This window comes from Schistocerca piceifrons, chromosome 2 (genome assembly GCF_021461385.2).
Source record: "Schistocerca piceifrons isolate TAMUIC-IGC-003096 chromosome 2, iqSchPice1.1, whole genome shotgun sequence".
In the NCBI taxonomy this organism is placed as follows: Eukaryota; Metazoa; Arthropoda; class Insecta; order Orthoptera; family Acrididae; genus Schistocerca; species Schistocerca piceifrons.
In genome coordinates this window covers 278,469,551-278,489,350 of record NC_060139.1, presented here as the reverse complement: position 1 = coordinate 278,489,350, position 19,800 = coordinate 278,469,551, and the positions used below count along the sequence as shown (strand labels likewise).

At 46.8% G+C, this 19,800-nt stretch overlaps 1 pseudogene; it reads right to left on the bottom strand.

Moving 5' to 3' along the window:
• Positions 1-13,521: 13,521 nt before the first annotated feature.
• On the bottom strand, positions 13,522-15,137 carry LOC124775324 (annotated as a pseudogene).
• Positions 15,138-19,800: the final 4,663 nt, after the last annotated feature.

Below are 19,800 nucleotides of genomic sequence, written 5' to 3'. Positions count from 1 at the left end.
TGACAGCAGGGCTGGACGCGGACAGCTATGGAAAGCCCAGACCGAGGTCGCTGGTCGGGCAGATGGAGGACCATGGCAGGGAAAAGCAGGTGATGATTGGGGTGGCCCGGCGAGCAATGCACGTGGACAGCATAGTCGGCGAGCAGTCGATGGCGGCGAATCCGCAGCGGGGGAACCCCAGTCTCCACCAGTAGACTATCCACGGGGCTCGTACGGAAAGCGCCAGTTGCAAGCCGAACCACACAGTGGTGTATGGGGTCCAACAACGTCAACACTGAGGGTGATGCAGACCCATAGGCCAGGCTCCCATAATCAAGCCTGGACTGCACAAGGGCTCTGTACAATCGCAACAGCGTGCAGCGATCTGCACCCCAAGACGTGTGGCTCAGGCAGCGGAGGGCGTTGAGATGCCGCCAGCACTTTTGCTTCGGCTGAGTAATATGTGGAGTCAACGTGAGCCGGGCATCAAAGACGAGTCCAAAGAAGCGGCTAGTGTCCACCACTTCAAGGAGGTGGCCGTCGAGGTAAAGTTCAGGATGAGGGTGGACCGTCCGACGACTGCAGAAGTGCATAACTCGAGTCTTGGCTGCAGAGAACTGAAAACCATGAGTCAGAGCCCATGATGCTGCCTTGCAAACGGCGACTTGCAGCCTGCGTTTGGCGACGCCCGTAGTCGTTGAGGTAAATGAGATACAGAAGTCGTCGGCATACAAAGAAGGAGACACCGACGACCCCATGGCTGCAGCCAGACCATTAATGGCCACTAGAAATAAGGAGACGGTCAACACCGAGCCCTGCGGGACCCCATTTTCCTGTATATAAGATGAAATAGAGGCGGCACTGACTTGCACCCGGAAAGAGCGGCGCAATAAAAAGGTTTGAAGAAAAGCCGGGAGCTGACCATGAAGACCCCACTCATGCAACGTAGCAAGGATGTGATGCCTCCATGTGGTGTCATACTCCTTCCGCAGATCAAAAAATACAGCAACGAGATGCTGACGTCAGGCAAAGGCCGTACGGATAGCAGATTCCAGCCACACCAAATTGTCCACAGCAGACCGGCCCCGACGGAAGCCACCCTGGGATGGAGCGAGGAGACCGCGCGACTCAAGGACCCAACACAAACGCCGCCCCACCATACGTTCGAGCAATTTGCACAAAACATTGGTGAGGGTAATGGGACGATAGCTGTCCAATGCCAGTGGGTCAGCACCGGGCTTCAAGATGGGAACAATAACACCCTCTCGCCATTGTGACGGGAACACGCCCTCGCTCCAAATGCGGCAATCGGCGAGGGCAGCGAGGAATTCCCTCTCGCTGAAAGGAGCATTGTATTTTTCAGAACGACGCGCGTGGAATGATAACGGCGTCTGCTCGGCTCGCCCCTTTAGAGAGCGAAAGGCGGGGGGGTAAGTGGCAGTCACAGAGCTCGTAGCAAAGTGCACGGCAAGGTGTTCAGCAATGGCGGCAGCGTCCGTGCAAACAGCTCCATCCAGGGAGATCCCAGGGACACCCATAGGGGTCCGGTATCCATAAATCCGTCGGATCCGGGACCACACGAGCGAGGGAGAGACACGGGAGCCCAAGGATGAGATATACCTCTCCCAGCACTCCTGCTTACGCCGTGCAATAAGACGACAGGCCAAGGCACGGAGCCTCTTAAAGGCGATGAGGGTCTCCAGAGATGGGTGCCGCCTATGACGCTGGAGAGCCCGCCTACGGTTGCGAATAGCCTCAGCAATCTACGGCGACCACCAGGGTACAGCCTTCCTCCGGGGGAGACCAGAAGAGCGGGGGATGGCAGCCTCGGCCGCAGAAATGATTGTCGTGGTCAAGACACGGACCACCTCGTCAATGTCACCCTGTGGGGGAGACGCAATGGTTGCAGCGGAAGTAAAAGCCGGCCAGTCAGCCCTGTTGAGAGCCCAGGGGGGCAGGCGCCCAGAAGAATGATACTGGGGCAGTGACAAATAGATGGGAAAATGGTCACTACCACACAGGTCAGGATGCACTCTCCAGTGGAGGGATGGGACAAGTCCGGGGCTGCAAAGAGAGAGATCGATGGCCGAGAACGAGCCATGGGCCACACTGAAATGCGTGAGAGCACTGGTGTTCAAGAGGCTAAGGTCGAGCTGAGCCAACACATGCTCCACAGCACGACCACGGTCATCAGAGACAGTCCCACCCCATAGAGGGTTGCGGGCATTGAAATCGCCCAGAAGCAGCAATGGTGGCGGGAGTTGAGCCAGCAGCGCAGCCAAGACATGTCGGGGGAGCTCCCCATCTGGAGGAACGTAAACAGAGCAAACAGTAATAGCCGGCGAGAGCTCAACCCTGGCAGCGACTGCCTCTAAAGGTGTCAGAAGGGGTACTGGCGAGCTACAGACAGAGTGGTGAACAAAGAGGCAAACCCCACCAGACGCTCGTTGACAGGCAGCGCGGTTCTTATAGTATCCCCGATAACCACGAAGGGCGGGGGTCCGCATTGCTGGAAACCAAGTTTCCTGCAGAGCAATGCAGAGAACAGGGGAAACACTCAGAAGCATCCAGAGCTCAGGCAGGTGGCGGAAATAACCGCCGCAGTTCCACTGGAGAATGGAAGCAGGAAGGGACTGGGAGGGCGTGAAGGCGACTAAGAGGCAGACGGCGCCTCAGAGCCAACTGCCGCCACCGGGGGAGAGACAGCTGTGTCCATAGAAAAGGCCCCCGAGGGTTCTGTGAGGGCGAGATCCGCGGCAGAGGCGAAGATCTCCACCCCATCCCCGGAACCAGAACTATTTATAGCAGGCGGTACTGAAACCGCCGGAACGTCCTTCTTCTTGGACACGTTCTGTTCCCTCTTCTCGCATCTGTCCTTAGGGTTAGAGGGCTGGGAGAGCTTCTCTGAAGGAGCGTTGGAAGCTGACGACGACGCAGAAGCCCTACGACCTGCAGGTGGCGGAACCTTCAGCCACTGGCAGACATCCGGCTGAGTAGGAGAAGAAATGGAGGAAGGGAGAGCCTCTAGGGACCCCTTCCGCAAGAGAGGAACCGGCAGAGTCAATGCCGGTGGAGAAGAAGGGGAAGGGATCAAGCCCCCCAGTTTTGGAGCAGATGTCACTCCCGAAGCAAGCGTGGGGGGAGCGACAGAAGAGGGTTTGCCCCCAACTGCTAAGGGGGCAACAGAGGAAGGCTTGCCCCCATACACGATGGGGGCAGACAGAGATGCACGGCCCCGAGGGCCCACTGAAGGCGGCACAGATGAGGCGACAACCGCCGCTCACGAGGGCGACGATAACGTGGCTGCAGCATAAGATGTTCGAAGGGAAGCAGGATACAACTTTTCAAATTTCAGTTTGGCCTCTTGATAAGTAAGTCGGTCCAGGGTCTTAAATTCCATTATCTTCCACTCCTTATGAAGAACGGGGCAATCCGGCGAGCAAGGAGAGTGGTGCTCCCCACAGTTGACACATAGGCAGAGTCGCACATGGAGAATCGGGATGAGAGGGGCGTCCGCAATCTCGACATGTGGCGCTGGATGGGCAACGGGAGGACATATGCCCAAACTTCCAGCACTGGAAGCACCGCATCGGGGGAGGGACGTATGGCTTGACGTCACAATGGTAAACCATTACCTTGACCTTCTCGGGCAAGACATCACCCTCGAAGGCCAAGATAAAGGCACCGGTGGCCACCCTGTTAGTCTTGGGTCCTCTGTGTACACGACAGACAAAATGTACACCACGTCGTTCCAAGTCGGCTCTCAGCTCGTCATCGGATTGTAACAATAGGTCACGATGGTAAATAATCCCCTGGACCATATTTAAGCTACTGTGGGGAGCGACGGTAACAGGGAAGTCACCCAGCTTATCACACAAGAGCAACGCTCGTGACTGGGCTGGGGAGGACGTCTTGAGGAGGATGGACCCATTCCTCATTTTAGACAACCCCGCCACTTCCCCAAACTTATCCTCCAGGTGCTCCACAAAAAACAGAGGCTTCGTCATAAGAAAGGAGTCACCATCAGTCCTGCTGCAGACAAGGTATTGAGGGACATAAGGCTCCCGCTTGGCACTAGATCGGCGTCCCTCCCACGGCGCAGCCAACGAAGGGAACGACCGAGGGTCATATTGCGCAGCATCAAAGTCAACTCTGCCTCGCTTAGAGACGCTGGTGGCCGTGCGACCACCAGCTTGGTGTGATTTATTGCGCTTCATTGCGCCACATCCGCCCAGATGCCACCTACTCCGAACGAGGGCTCTCCCCAAGGGCGCCACCCAGCCAAAGCAACGGGTACCTGGCCAATATCCCGTTGCCCGGAGTCCCCGTGCCCCAGACAAGATAGGCACATACTCCTTGGCATGCGTGGGGAGGAAACAGCTCTGGCATCTGTAGTGCAATCCCTGCGTGGTCAGGGGGCTACCACCAAGAGGGTACATGACGACCCCACCACAACAGACTGGCTACCGTGCTGGATTTTAGGTGTTGAAAGGGTCCACTGTTGTCGGGGGCGCTAAGAAGGGGATTGCGCACAAGACGAGAAGGAGGCAACCCAGAAGACATTGGGTGTAAATCCCGCCACACGACAATAGGTAGCAAGCAAGATGGTGGTGCATGATAGACCAAGAGAAAAACACTACGTAAGGTGTCCTTCCCCAAATGGCACACACTAACAACAGAAATTTGGAAAAAGGGAGGTCAAACCCAAGAGGGGACCATCACATTAAAGCCAAAACGTTGGAGACTCCTTTTAGTCACCTCTTGCGACAGGCAGGAATACCGCGGGCCTATTCTTACCCCCGAACTCACAGGGGGTGTAGGTCAGTCAGTCCAGGGTCTTGTACTCCATGATTTTCCTTTCTTTCTGGAGAATCCTGCAGTCAGGCGAGCAAGGCGAATGGTGCTCTCCACAGTTGACACAGATGTGAGGCGGGGCACATGGAGTATTGGGATGTGATGAGCATCTGAAATCTCGGCATGTGATGCTGGAAGTACAGTGGGAAGACATATGGCTGAACTTCCAGCACTTAAAGCACCACATTGGGGGAGGGAAATAGGGCTTTACATCACATTGATAGACCATCACCTTGACCTTCTTGGTCAATGTATCTCCCTCAAAGGCCAAGATGAAGGCACCAATGGCAACATGATTATCATTTGGATCCCGGTGGACACGCTGGACAAAATGTACACCTCACCGCTCTAAATTGGTGCACAGCTCATTGACGGACTGCAAAAGAAGGTCTCTGTGAAATATGATATCCTGGACCATATTTAAGCTCTTATAGGTCGTGATGGTTACAGAAACATCCCCCAGCTTGTCACAAGTAAGTAACTTCCGTGACTGGGTGGAGGATGCTGTTTTGATCAAGACTGACCCAGATCTCATTATGGACAAGCACTCCACCTCCGCGAACTTGTCCTTTAAATGCTCAACAAAAGACTGAGGTTTCGTTGCCACGAAAGATTCCCCATCAGCTCTCGAACATACAAGGCACTGGGGCGAATAAGATCTGCTGCCATCCTTAGCCTGACGTTCCTCCCATGGCTTGGCCAGGGAGGGGAACGATTTGGGGTCATACTTCTGTGTGTTGAATTGAGCTCATGATCGCGTAGAGACTGCTGGTGTTTCACCACCAGCAAGAGACGATGGACTATGCTTCATTGTGCGTCATCCGCCCTGATGACACCCACTCTGACCAGGAGCCCTCCCCATGGGCGCAACCCAGCCGCAGCAAAAGGCTACCTGGCATGATGGCCATTGCTGGGAGTCCCGATGCCCCAGGGGGATGGGCATCTACCCCTTGGCGTACATGGTGAGTTTGCAACAACAACAACGCTGTACTATTGTACATATAATAATTTTTTCTTCTGATTTTTGATAAATTAGTGTAATCGATGTTCTGATTTCATTTCTTTTTTGTCTAATGTCATTATGTTAAAGAAACTGTAAACAATTTTCGATGTGAATATTAATGTTTATGTCAAATTTCAAGCAATATTATAACAGAATTGAAATGTAAGAAACGTTGAAACTATTGTAAGATGTTAAAATTGTAATTGTGCGTCTGGTCCATACATAGGCAATGTATTAGGATATGTAGAATGCAAAACCTCGGGTGAATACCCTGTCTGTAGGGGTGCGGTAAAAGGTGGATGGCAGGCAAGCGCGGGAAAATGCACACGGGCACTGCATGGCATAACGGGCTCAGCAGTAGTAGTCGGAGTTGGGCATTGGTCTGAGCAACACGTTCTGGATCGAGGAGGCTCTCCTGGAAGACGTAGTTTCATTGAGCCTCGGATATGCCGTTCCGATGCCTATACAGCATGGCAAAATTCCATAGGCACTAAATGAAAAAGTATTGCGACGCTATAAAGAAGTAAAGTGCCGATACATCAAGAGCCATTGCTGTGGTTGCATGCGTGCTCTGTGCCTCACCACCTCGCCGCCCGCCAACCGCCACATCGATACAAACAGGTTGAAACTTTTAGTACTGTATTCGTGTGGACCAGTGTTACTTTTGTTCCATACTGTTCAATAACAACTTAAATTTTACCAGAGCAGTCCTATCATTTAATTATCTTCACAACTAACCTAGACAGGGTCCTTTCCAAACATTGCGCAATCCGAGTGTCCCGAAATGAAGAATTAAAGTTTATGTTAATAATAATTACCTGCAGACCTAGCTATGTTAGAATGATGTTTAAAGAACTTTTTTTGTTAATGAACTAATAGACGAATAACAAAGGTCTGACAAAGTTGGAAGATAATTTTGATATTGATTTAGTAATGAAGCTTAATTATTTCGAGACAGATATAATGGTATTTAAATGAGTAGGAAATAAGACAAAAAGAGTAGTAAATCATATATTGGAAATCTTGAGGGCATAATGATTTCAGTAATTAATTGTTTTAATACAGTGATCATAACAGTTTCAGGGTCCCCCCCCCCTCCCCTTTTTTTATTCATTTGAATTCTGAAGTGTTCTAAACTGATTTGACCAGCAAAGTCAAAGCCAAAATAGAAACCAAAATTTATCAGTGTTTTACCTTTATCAAAATTGACATTGTGTGTGTGTTTCGAAAGTGCTATTTCTAGGGTAACCTATGCCCGATTTTAATCAGATCAATAGACAGTACGGAGTTTTGTAGTAAACATTATAGTGTAATGTTATGTATTTATGGTTTATCCATATTAGTACAGAAAGTGAAATTATCAGTTCAGTAGATTTTCTGGTTCTAAAATTTACCATATTATGCAGTGTTATTACATGTTGTTTTGTATGAACGTACATCAACTTGTACAGGGAAGAAACTCAGTTAATGCCTAATTAGGCTGGCGACCATATTATTAGCAAATTGGTAGCATATTCTGTGTTGTTTCTTGTCCATTCTGACATGTAGTTGCATTTCGGACTTGCTTGACGTATCATAGTTATTACAGAGTGGGTGTAAGTCTGATTTGCCTCCATTCAGGTACACGTGGTCAATTTCTATACAAAAATCCTTTCTCATAAGGTGAAGCCCGTCAACTTACCATAGTACAGGCTTTAATGAGTATCGTGCCCCAAAGCGCAGTGTTACAAGTTAACAACACAGGCATCAGCAGAGCGATCCCTGTGTGGTCAGGGGGCCACAACCAACAGGGTACATGACGGCCCCATCACAATGGACTGGCTACCGTGCTGGATATCAGGTGCAAAGAAATCCGTGGTCATTGTCAACACAGAAATCGACACTGCACAGTGCATCGTGGAAAATTCACCCAGGAAGGTGTCCCCACCCAAGAGATGGAGAATGGTTGGGACTGCAATGCGATAATGAGAAAGTGGGCTAAAGATCTCAATGCACAATGGACACGATGCACCTTGTAAGGGGCCCTTCCCCAATTGGCTTGCTCTTCGGGAATATTTTGAAGAATGTAGGTCAAACCCTACAGGGGACCATCACATGAAGGCTGAAACATGTGAAACTCCTTTTAGTCGCCTTATACGACAGGCAGGAATACCTCGGGCCTATTCTAACTCCTGAACCCGCAGGGGGCGAAGGACAGTTATGTGGTCCAGTGATTGAAATGTACCATTCCCAGCATTCTTGCTTCCATCATTTTATTAGGTAGTGGACCCAGACAGGAAGCTGCTAAAAGGCAATGAGGTGCTCCATCGACAGGTGCCGCTTATGGCATTGCAGAGCCCGCCTACGATCTCTAATAGCCTCTGCGATTTCTGATGACCACCAAGGTACTGTCTTCTGTCGGGGCTGTCCCGAGGAACAGGAGATTGCTAAATCAGCTGCCAAAAGAATAGCTGTAATTGTGTTCTGGACTGCCTAATCGAAATCTCCATGTGGCAGGGAGCCAATGGCGACAGCAGAAGTGAAAGGACTCCAGTCAACACTGTTGGGAGCCCATTTGGGCAGGCATCCAGGGAGTGATGCTCAGGGAGTGACAGGAAATGGTCACTACCACAAAGGTCATTGTGGCATCTCCAGTGTATGGATGGGAGAAGACAAGGGCTGCAGATGGACAGTTCAATGATCAAGAAAGTTCTGTGCGACACACTGAAGCATGTGGGGGCATCAGCATTCAAGAGACAGAGGTCAAGTTGTGCCAAAAAGTTTTTGAGGTCTTTACCATGGCCAGTGATTATTGTTCCACTCCACAAACGATTGTGGGCATTGAAATCACCCAAGATTAGGAAAGGTGGGGGAAGCTGTAAACCGCTGTAGTCAATATGTTCTGAGACACTTCACCATTGGGAGGGAAGAAACATTGCAGATTGTAATATCCTGAAATGCACTTACCCAAACAGCCACAGGCTCTAAAGCAGTATTAAGAGGCACAAGTTCATTATGTAGTGTGTCCAGAACTTACGGGCAAACACTGCTCGACATCCACCATAGGTAGAACAATTCTTACAATATCCCCAGTATCCACGAATGGCCAGGGTCCAGGGTGCTGTAAACCAAGTCTCCTAAAGGGCTATACAGAAGGCAAGGGAAGCTCAGCTGGGTTGTGGAAAACACTGCAACAATACCACTGAAGAATAATGTTGTCAGTGCACTGTGAGACCATGAAAGGATCCAGGAGGCAGGCATGCCCTAGGGTCACTTGCTGCCACTGATTGAGATGTTAGTGCATCAACACATAGAGGTTCTGGGTTTTGTTGTGTGGTACAACCTGGGGCCTCGAGGGGTAATGATGATGATTGTGAAGCCCTGCGACCAGCAGCTTGTGGCTCCTTCAGCCACTGGTTTGGTGAACAGTTGGAGACTGGGAGATACCTTGCAAGGAAATGTCCCAAGGGACCCTTTCCTGGACAGAGAAGCCAGAGGAAGGTGATTTGTCTCTGGCTGGGAAACTGGGAATAATGTCCCCAATGGGTGGGAAACCAATGAACCTAAAGTAGGTGTGGGGGAAGCAGCAAGAGGAGAGTCCGCAACCATCAGGGGGGCAGCCACGGTTGACCAGCCATCAGAGCCCACTGTAGGAGGTATAACAGGTATGAGTGCAATTGGCGAAGGGGGCGACGTCATCATAGCTGTAGCAAACGACACTGTTACACATGATGTGTGCAACATCTTGTATTACTTCTTGGCCTCTTAGTAAGATTTTTTTTTTTTTTAATCTCATTTTGTTTGCTTTTGTTCATTGCATCTGCTCGGGGCGGATGTCGTAAGACATCCTTTTAAGTTCGTTGTTGATCAATTAACTCAGTTTTTTTTTTATTACAGAGGGCAGCTAACCCTCTGACCGAACACGCTGAGCTACCGTGCCGGCTGTAAGTTAGTTTGTCCAGAGTCTTATATTCTTGTAGTTTCTTCTCTCTCTGGAAAATGGTGTAATCTGGCAAACAGGGAGGAGTGGCTCTTTCCACAATTGATACAGACGGGGGGGGAGGGGTATATGGAGCATTCACATGCATCTGTCGTGCACAATCTCAACAGATGGGGGCTAGCATTGTAACATGTAGACATGTGCCTGAATTTCAAACACTTGAAGCACCACATGGTGGGGGGAAGGGAGGGTGACGTAGTTTCACACTGCGTCGGTATACCATCACAGCTATGTTTTCAGGGATTGAATCACCCTGAAAGGCCAAGATAAAGGTGCCAGTAGCAACCCTATTTTTCTTTGGCCCCTTGTGGACACAACAGACAAAGTGTACATCCCATTGCTTCAAGTTCGCACGTAGCTCTTCATCAGCTTGCAAGAGCAAGTTTCAGTGGAAAATGACACCCTAAACCATATTCAGACTACTATGGGAAATGACAGTCACCAGTATGTTGCCCAGCTTGTTACAAGTGAGTGGCACCCATGACTGGGCGGGGGATCCCCATCAGTCTTTGTGTAAACCAAGAATTGGGGGGAGTATTTCTCTGCTTATTGCTTAGCCCTATGTTCCTCCCACAGTGTGCCCAGGACAGAGAACATTTTAGGGTCATATCTCTCTGTATTAAATGAGGACTTTCCTTCCATAGAGACTGCTGGGGCCACATGACCACCAGTGGGAGATAACTTCATCTGCTTTGTCAGTTGCTCATATGCCATGGTGCCACCCACTCCAGATAGGGGCTCTCTCCATGGGCTCCACCCAGTCTCAGCAACGGCAAATCAGCCAGTAATCCGTTGCTCAGAGTCCCCATGACCCGGTCATGATGGGCACATACTCCCTGGCATACATGGAGAGCTTTCAGCTCAGGCACCAACAGTGTGATTCCTTTGTGATCAGGGGCCTACCACCATGCCGGTACTTGCCCCCCTCCCCCCCCCCCCCCCCTCACCCACCCACCCACCCACCCACCCACCCACACACACACACACACACACACACACACACACACACACACACACACACACACACACACAAAATGGGATGGCTACTGTGCTGGGTTTTGGGTGTACTCCCGTATTAAAGGGAAGGGTGCAAAGATGGAAAGGCACAAAGGTGGAGCATACATTGCACTGAGCGACCTCCCCTGCATGATCCACACTTGTGGAGCATTTTGAAAATTTGTGGCAAGTCAAACCCAATAATGGGGACCATTAAAATGCCAGAAGTGGCAACTTGAGTACCAAATCATAAACCGGGTCCAAGAGGGGTCTGTATCAAGAAAAGTATCCAATGGAGAGGCAGAGAGATAGTGGAAGTATATACTTGCAGCACGGAAAGTAAGTAATCCTGCAGAGGCTGGGGCCCCATGGTAGTGAGGAACTTACTCACAAAAGAGCTCTGAGTCCCCTGGAGTGCAGAGAGAAAGGACAAGGGTCAAATTTACATTGGGATGGTGCTAGAAAAATGAGATCTTGAGTGATTTTTGTCCTGTAGGCAATATGGTGTGTGCTAAGGCAAATTTCTGTGGTTACTGTTTTGTCTCCTAACACTGGAGACCTCATCAGATGCTACAAGATCTCAGTTAGCAATTCTAATTTTAAATAAGTTCAGTAAGTTGAATTGTTTATACTTATAATACAACAGTCAGGTTATAATGTCTTCACAGAGCTTCCTAATATTCTGAGTCACACTGAAGTGCCATGAATCTTGTATAGTGGAAAAGTTATTGATGTTTGCTTTCAAAAATACAATAATAATAATTGCTGTCTGAGCAACACAGACAAATCGGCAGTAGATCATACAGTGGGACAATTGAACCATCAACTATGTTTCTTCAATCCCAGAGTTTTATTAAGGTCCGATTATTACTATGCTAGTATGTACATAGAGGCCCTAGAAATTCAAAGCTACAACAACAATTTTAACAGAAAAGGAGGAGGACTGAAATTACACAAGCTAATGGCTTTAGTTTTATGTAAAGCAAACATCATCAATTCTTCTGCACTTAAGTTCCACAAAACACACTGGCATAATTCCGCAGTCTTAGGGATCACTCTGACAATGTCACAACCAGACTATTGCATGGATATGTATAAACAATTTGGCTTTCTGAGCTTGTTCCAGTTTGGAACCATCGAGTTTCTATAGCCTCTGATGATGCCTCCAGCACTAGAATACAAAATATGAGGCACAAAAACAGTGCACTGAATTTTATTTGATCCTGTAGGATCACACTGTTTGCCGGTAAATGTGCGGGGTATGTCCATATAATGGATAACGCCAAAGATACAAAAAAATGGGGAGTGAAAGTCTGCACTGTGCATCAACTCATGTTTTATGACTGTGGGCAGCCACAAAATGCACGGTAAATTCTGTGCTGCCTCACTCCTTCCACAGTCCAAATGAATGCATATCACTCGTTGCAAAGAAAGGGTGGTAAAAATTAAGTACATACATGATTGGTAAAAGTGGACTGTATTTGTAGGCTACATTGAGAAACGCAGTTACAGAAGTGTGCTTGCTGCTTGGCGGTCACGGCCCGTCTCCCCTTGTCCCGGCCAGTTCGGCTGTGCATTGTGTGGACAGGTGGGCAGAAAAAATCCTTACCTGCAGCGAGCGTCCGGTCGCTGCTGCACCAATAGAGAGCATTCCGCATATAAATTACACTAAATACAAATAGCCACATGCAGCACAAACAAGGAAATAAAATGAAGAAATTGTCCAATGTAAACAAAAGAAACACTTCAGTTAGTAATTTGATATTGATGTGCACTAGAGTCTATGTTTCTTGTGGAACAACACAGATCTTCGACAGTGGTCGTTTATAAGTTCCCATTGCTGTGTGCACTGAAACAATTCATACCATACCATCAGGACCAGGATGTGCACCAACAATGACCCCAGACTGCCACACGACAGGTGGCACATTGTCTTCCTTCAGTAGAACCAATGTACCTGGCTGTAGATTGTCCTTTGTTGATCACCAGTCAGTTCTCTATTGTAGTTGTGATAGGTAATCCCTTGACCACCATTTCCAGATGTGCTGCTTGCACTGTTGGATGAGCTGCCATCTTGACAACCTGGATGATGGCTCTGAAAGCAAGCCTGGCTCTGGGACAGTTGTTTACGGTTCACCAATAAGAAAATGGCATGGAGTAAGGTACGAGAATTCATCTAGGTTGTCAGGAGGCTTGCTAACAGCAGCTGAGATTCTGTATGAAACAAACGAAGATGCTCGTTCATGACTATTAGTTTAGTGACATGACGCTTATGAAGAAGAATCATGGGGTGCTTTTGTATGGAACATCAAGGTCTGAAGAAACTGATGGGATATAACTTCTCTGGAATATTACATTAATAATAAGCTTCTAAAATTTATCAGTAAAATGAAAAAGCTTCCGCTAATAAAAGTAGTTTAAAATTGCTCTTAAAAGTATACAGTTCTATTAATGTAGAATGTTGAAGCATTGAAACAAACATGCACACTTCAGTAGGCACCTGGACTCATTCCCATGGTATTTCTATTAAAGTTTTTTGGTTTTATAGCTGCAAGAGATTATTTATTGTTACTTTATAAACCAAATCAAATAACCAAGTCAAATAACATTCTCTCTCTGTGGTAATTTTTATTTAAAATTGCATAATATTCTGCAAGATGTATATGAATTGCAAGTACAATAATCACTAAAACTTGCAGCAGCATATTCTTCATGTAGATATCAATGATTTTACTGTTACTTTAATGAATCCTTCTTGTGTGCCAAGTCAAAACATGGATAATGAGCATATACTTGGTTACAAACAGTCTTCATTGTTATTTCTTCGAGGTTAGCTCACTCCAAAAATTCTTTGACATACAACTTTATTTCTTCATCTGTAGGTGGTGCCTTTGTCTTTTCTGAGAGGGGTTCGTCTTCAGATCAACCCGACATCACTCTTAAGAGAGGATTTCTGTTTTTTAGCTGAATATTTCTTCTCCGCCTTTTTGTTTGGAGTCTTTTTAGCATTGGCCTTCTTGGATGTCTTTTTTAGATTGGCTTCTGTGACCTTCCTTTGATTTTGATTTGGATTCTAAATCATCACTGCTAGCTTCTTTATCAGGTTCATCTTTTACATCTTCCTTATCCCTTTCCTTTTCTTTGTCTGTTACTTTATTTTCTGATTTCGGAAGGTCCTTTTTTCTTAATCCATGTTGTCTTCGCCATCTGATGAATCTCCCCTTAAGCTCTTTCTATGCGCTTTAGCCCTCTTTGAACGTGGTGTTCGTTTCTCTGTTTCATTTTCCGATTCTGAATATCTCTCGTTGTTGGCCTTTTGGGCTGTAGAGCGCTTTGGTCTGCTGTCAGGAACAGGTGCTCCAGGGCCTTTGGGCTCTAACAAAAATGTTAAAATTCTCTGTACAAGTTCATCACATTTTCCTTTTTTTTTTTTTTTTTTTTTTTTTTTTTTTTTTTTCAACGTCTAAAATACAACAAATTGTTTTCAAGACACTCACTTCAATCTTACTCAGAATGTGTTTCTTCTTTTCATACTGGTCCGACCATTTTTCAAAGTCAAACCAATAGAATTTCCGTATGTTGTTTCCCACAAGAGCGACCTTCCCAACTCTGTTGAACAGAATTCTGTGAAGCTGCTTTAGAGCATCAGCCTTGAATTTCTTGAGAAATGCATCAGTTCTTGGTATTTCACCCAGGGGAGTTCCTTTGCCTTTTGGTATTTCAATTGCCTCCGTTTCTTTAAGCTCATTGAATTCTTCTGTGAATCTTTCCACCTTTTCTCTCTCTTGCACCTGATATTTCCAGGGTTTGATACAGCAATGGAACTGTTTCATCCCCCGACTTGCCGTTTTCTCCGTCAAAATCCTCGTCATCCTCACCACCGTCCTCTTCTTCACTTTCTTCTTTGTTGTGCACAGAAACAGACTTCGTTTTTTCTTGCTGCCAGAACCTTTCAACCTGAATGTTAAGGCTGGTATTGCATGCAAGGCACGACAGTACTCTTCGAGCATTGGACTTAACTGAATGAAGAGGTATCTTTCCTGACACAATCCAACCAAATGATGTTTCCTGTAAGGTTGGGTGGTTATCTCTTTTCAGTTGACCAGGCTGCAGTGCATCTCTAAGCAGAAGAGCAATCTCAACAGGTTTGTTAAATGATGGGTCTGCTAACCTTACGTGCTTAGGAAGCTGCCAGGAGGTGGTTTCAAGAGATGTTGTTGGCAGTGGCCCTATTATACGCGGCAGTAATGCACAGACAGCATGTGTGCCATAGTCAGCAACTCTTGAGGAAATGTACACACTGCAAATGTGCGACGATTCTGCCATTTGAACGTCGCTGATGCCACTTATTGGTATCGAATGCCGACTGAGCTTTAGTCCCATCCAATCTGCTAAGCTCCTAGATATAAAGTTCATTTGTGAGGCACTGTCAAGAAGTGCCCTGCATTTGTACAATTTCCCATTTTTGTTGGCGATGTTTACAAGTGCAGTAGATAATAATACTTATGCATGTTGGTGGTCTCCTTTCACTGTGCAGTATGTCTGCTGATGTTGTACATCCGTTTCTTGGTTTCTACTGTCACTATTACTGGCTTGTTCCTTGTGCAATAATGTGTTGTGGTGCTTGTTACAAATGCGGCAGTTGCCAGCACAGCATTCCTTCAGCTTCTACTTCATGCCCAGACAGTTGAAACAAAGTTTTTGTCTGTTCATGAAGTCTATTCTGCTAGCAGTGTCACTCTCTTTGAACTTAAGATACCTACTTAGCTGATGCGTTGAGTTGTAGAACGTACAGTCGGGAGCAGTCGCGAGAAATGGATGTCAAGAACTGTTCCCTTCTGCCTTAGTATGCTTCGCTGCTGGCTGCTGGGACTGGGGCAGCATTTTGTCTGGATGAATAAGCTCTAATGTCTGACAGCTGGCATCTAGAAATGCCACCAGATCTTTCAGACGCGGAAACGTGGTGTCAGCTGTTTTACATTCCCACTGTTTCCTCAGAGTCACACTAATATGATCCAACAAAATGTGCGAGGGCAGTATTTCATGTAATGGAATGCCAACCTGTATTATGTCAATCGCGTTCAGATTTCTCATTATCTGATTAATTAACATCCGTAGGTCCTTAGCAGATTCAACTTTGATGGTAGGCAGATTCAGAAGTTCTTTTACATGTAAATCAACAATTAACTTGGGATTGTTATACCTTTGAACGATCAAATCCCATGCAACCTTAAAGTTACCTTCTGTAACTGGCAAGTTTTCAACCAGCTTACTAGGTTCACCAGACACACATGACAATAAATAATAATATCGCTGGGCATCAGTTAAGGCTTCGTTGCTAATAATTAATGCCTTAAAAGTATCGAAGAAGTGCATGAATTCTGCTAGTTACCATTGAATTATGGTAATGAAATTGCTGGGAGCTTTATTTCACGTGCACTGCATAAACTTGCAGACTTAGGTGGTAACACAACATTTGACTGGAGCAGTGTTGCTATCCTTGATTCTACATCTAAGCACAAGTCTTCAAACGACTGTCTGTCTGCATCATGAGACTCTTCTACATCGTTAATCTCTAACTGAGTTTGGATGTTGTTGTATTCATCCTTGCTTGTATTTAGCAGTGACTGCCTTACTCTGATGTCGTTGAGATTGGATCCTTCTTGAAAGCTATTAATAAATGTGGAGAGTCTAGTTACTCGTGACTTGATAACTGCTCTTTTCTTAACTAAATTTCATTTCTCGACAGGATCCATGCTTCAGGAAATTAGCACAAAGGATGATAGATTAAGGAAACAGAGCCAGGCTGCTCACAGAGCAGGACAATGGTACCTGTAGAGCACTCACTGGGCTGCAGCGGCTGGCGGAGATAGTGACGGATGGCGCTTACTGATGCACTGGTGTCGTGTTGTCGGAACTGCTTGACTGTGTCACGACGTCTGCTGGGTTGAGGTGCACTACACAACATGATTCTCACAGCATTTGTACCGTGGAGAGCTCTAGCACAGATGTTTATCATTGCTGATGCTTGAGACACATGCGGAGCGTACGGTAATCTCGAAGAATCACACAAAAACCCACAATAACTGGATACTCGTAATTCGTGGTACATGCAAATCAAAACACATAACTTTTGTACTGGAATATGTTCGACTAGTTATATCTGGCCCAGAGGACCAAAATGTAGGCAGCTGCAAAACGCGCGGTAAATTCTGTGCTGCCTCGCTCCTTCCACAGTCCAAACGAATGCATATCACTCGTTGCAAAGGAAAGGTGGTAAAAATTAAGTACATACACAATTGGTAAAAGTGCACTGTATTTGTAGACTACATTGAGGAAAACAGTTACAGAAGCGTGCGCACTGCTTGGCGGTCACGCCCTGTCTCCCCTTGTCCCAGCCAGTTCGGCCGTGCATTGTGTGGACGGGCGGGCAGAAAAAATCCTTACCTGCAGCGAGCGTCCGGTCGCTGCTGCACCCTTGTGGCACGTTGCACCAATAGAGAACAATGACACACTCATATCCTCCTGTCAGAATGTACCACAGCTTAGTGATACCTGTCAGTTTGGGCAATCAGTTTCCATCCTCAGCTCATCCAATGGTGGTGTTTTTGTTCCCATGCTAACAGCTGTATCCTGTGATACGTGGTAGCAAAGTACACACATGGGCCAGTGGCTTCTATAATGTTTGGTGAGGTGGTGGCTCTTAATGGCATGTTTGCTCATCTGTTCTTGTTACCCAGCATTGAGCAGACATGTAAATGTGATACAATGCAAAATGGCAGGTGCCTGTGACAGCTGATACAACCTCTATCATCAGCATGTGGCCACGGCAGCTGATTCTCAAAGGAAGCTTTTCTTCTCAGTCATTCTAATCACAGTACACCCTTACTTAGATGCACATGGAAAGGCCAGTGCCTGCAGGACCTTGGAGATGGCATCGCCAATGCATTGGGCACCAGCAGCCTGTCTATAATCAAATGTGGTACTATTATGAATATGAAACTTCCTGGCAGATTAAAACTGTGTCCCACATTGGAACGAAAACATGGAACCTTTCCCCGGCAAACATCTGCCAGGAAGTTTCAAAGCGCTCTCTCTCTCTCTATCTCTATCTCTCTAGTTCCACAGCTGTCTCTAATTCAGTTGTTCAGGAGTGTATAGTCAAACAGGTATCACATCATCAGATAGTGTGACATTTCCTCTACTGAGCAGTTTAGTTGATTTTAAATACCACATTTATTTACCTCTTTCCATAATTTCAGCATGTGTGTGACAATCCAAAGGAAGAACTATGGCGAAACTGCAATGCTCTTATACATATGGCTCTACTTCCAATGAGAATTGGACTATGAGGTTTTGACATCAAGGGAACAAGGCGTAATTAGTTATAAGCTGGTAGAGACTTGGAGATATTTGTGAAGAATGAAATATTGGGCTCGGAGTCAGCAAAAAATTGGGAACAGTTGAATTTGATGGTAGCCTTGCCATCTTTGTGTGTAATGCAGGTGTCCATCTTTGTGTGTAATGCAGGTGTCAAGAAAAGTGGCAGAGAAATGAATGTGGTAATCAGCACCTAAGTTATTTGTGTATTTTTTTGCATTTTTTCCACTGCCTTGAATCCTTGCTCCTCCCATGTGCATCAACACAGAAAAGTTTCCTTATCCCAAGCCAGAACCCAGTCCCACATACTGTTCCTGCAATGTTGTTTGGCTCTTGGAATCCCCCCAAATGGCCTTACGATCAAATTACCCATCTTTGGCTGCCATCCTTCCTTCCACAATGACCTCCATCTGTTCCTTTTGCCCCACTCCCAAATTCAATCATGCAGGACTTGTTAAAGATCTTCTCTTCTTCTCCAGACCCCTACAATTGGAACAATTTTTCATCACCAAACCTACCAATCAGACTCAACCAAAGACCAATATTGAACCCTGTCTGACTCAGTTCACTCCTCCATCTAACAGTGATCAACCCCCCAGCACCATTAACTTTCCAGAATTTCTTAATCTTGAACCTTGCCTCCTCATCATTCCCTAATTCCCTAGACATGCAAACTAATGTTACATTTGCAGAAAGAACCACAACCCATCACCTAAAAACTGATCCTGACCTTATAATTCTGCTTGTTGACAAAGGCTCCACCTCTGTTGTATTGAACCACAAAGATTATCTAGCAGAAGGACTCCACCAGCTATCAGATTCATCCACCTACAAACCCTACCATGATGACTCCATTCCAGAAATCTAGCAGGACCTCCAGTCTCTCCTCAAATCCTTAGGCCCATCCCAGAACTTCTCCCCAGAGACCATCTCTCTCCTCTCCCTACCACTCCCCACACTCTACTTTCTACATGCTTCCTAAAGTCCACAAACCCAACCACCCAGGATACCCCATAGTGGCTGGTTACTGTGCCCCACTGAGAGAATCTCTGCTCTCATATAGCAACACCTTTAGCCTATTACCCGAAATCTATCCTTCTATATAATAGATACCGACCATTTCCTCCACTGACTCTCCACAGTTCCTGTTCCCTTACCAAACGGTGCCCTGCTCGATACCATTGATGCCACTGCCCTTTACACAAACATCCGTAATACCTATGGCCTTACTGCAATTGAACAATACCTTTCCCAACACCCAATGGATTCCAAACCTACAACCTCTTCCTAGCCACCATGACCAACTATACCTTTGAAGGCATTACCTACAAACAAATCTGGGGAGTTGCTATGGGCACCCACATGGCACCATCCTATGTCAACCTACTCATGGGCAATCTAGGGGAATCCTTCCTAAACACACTGAACTCCAAACCCCTCACCTGGTTCAGATTCATTGACAACACCTTTGTGATCTGGATCGAGGGTGAGGACACACTATCCACATTCCTCCAGAACCTCAATACCTTCTCCCCCATTTGCTTCACCTGGTCTTAATCCAGCAAACTCCCTTCCTAGATGTTGATCTCCATCTCATCAGTACCTCCAT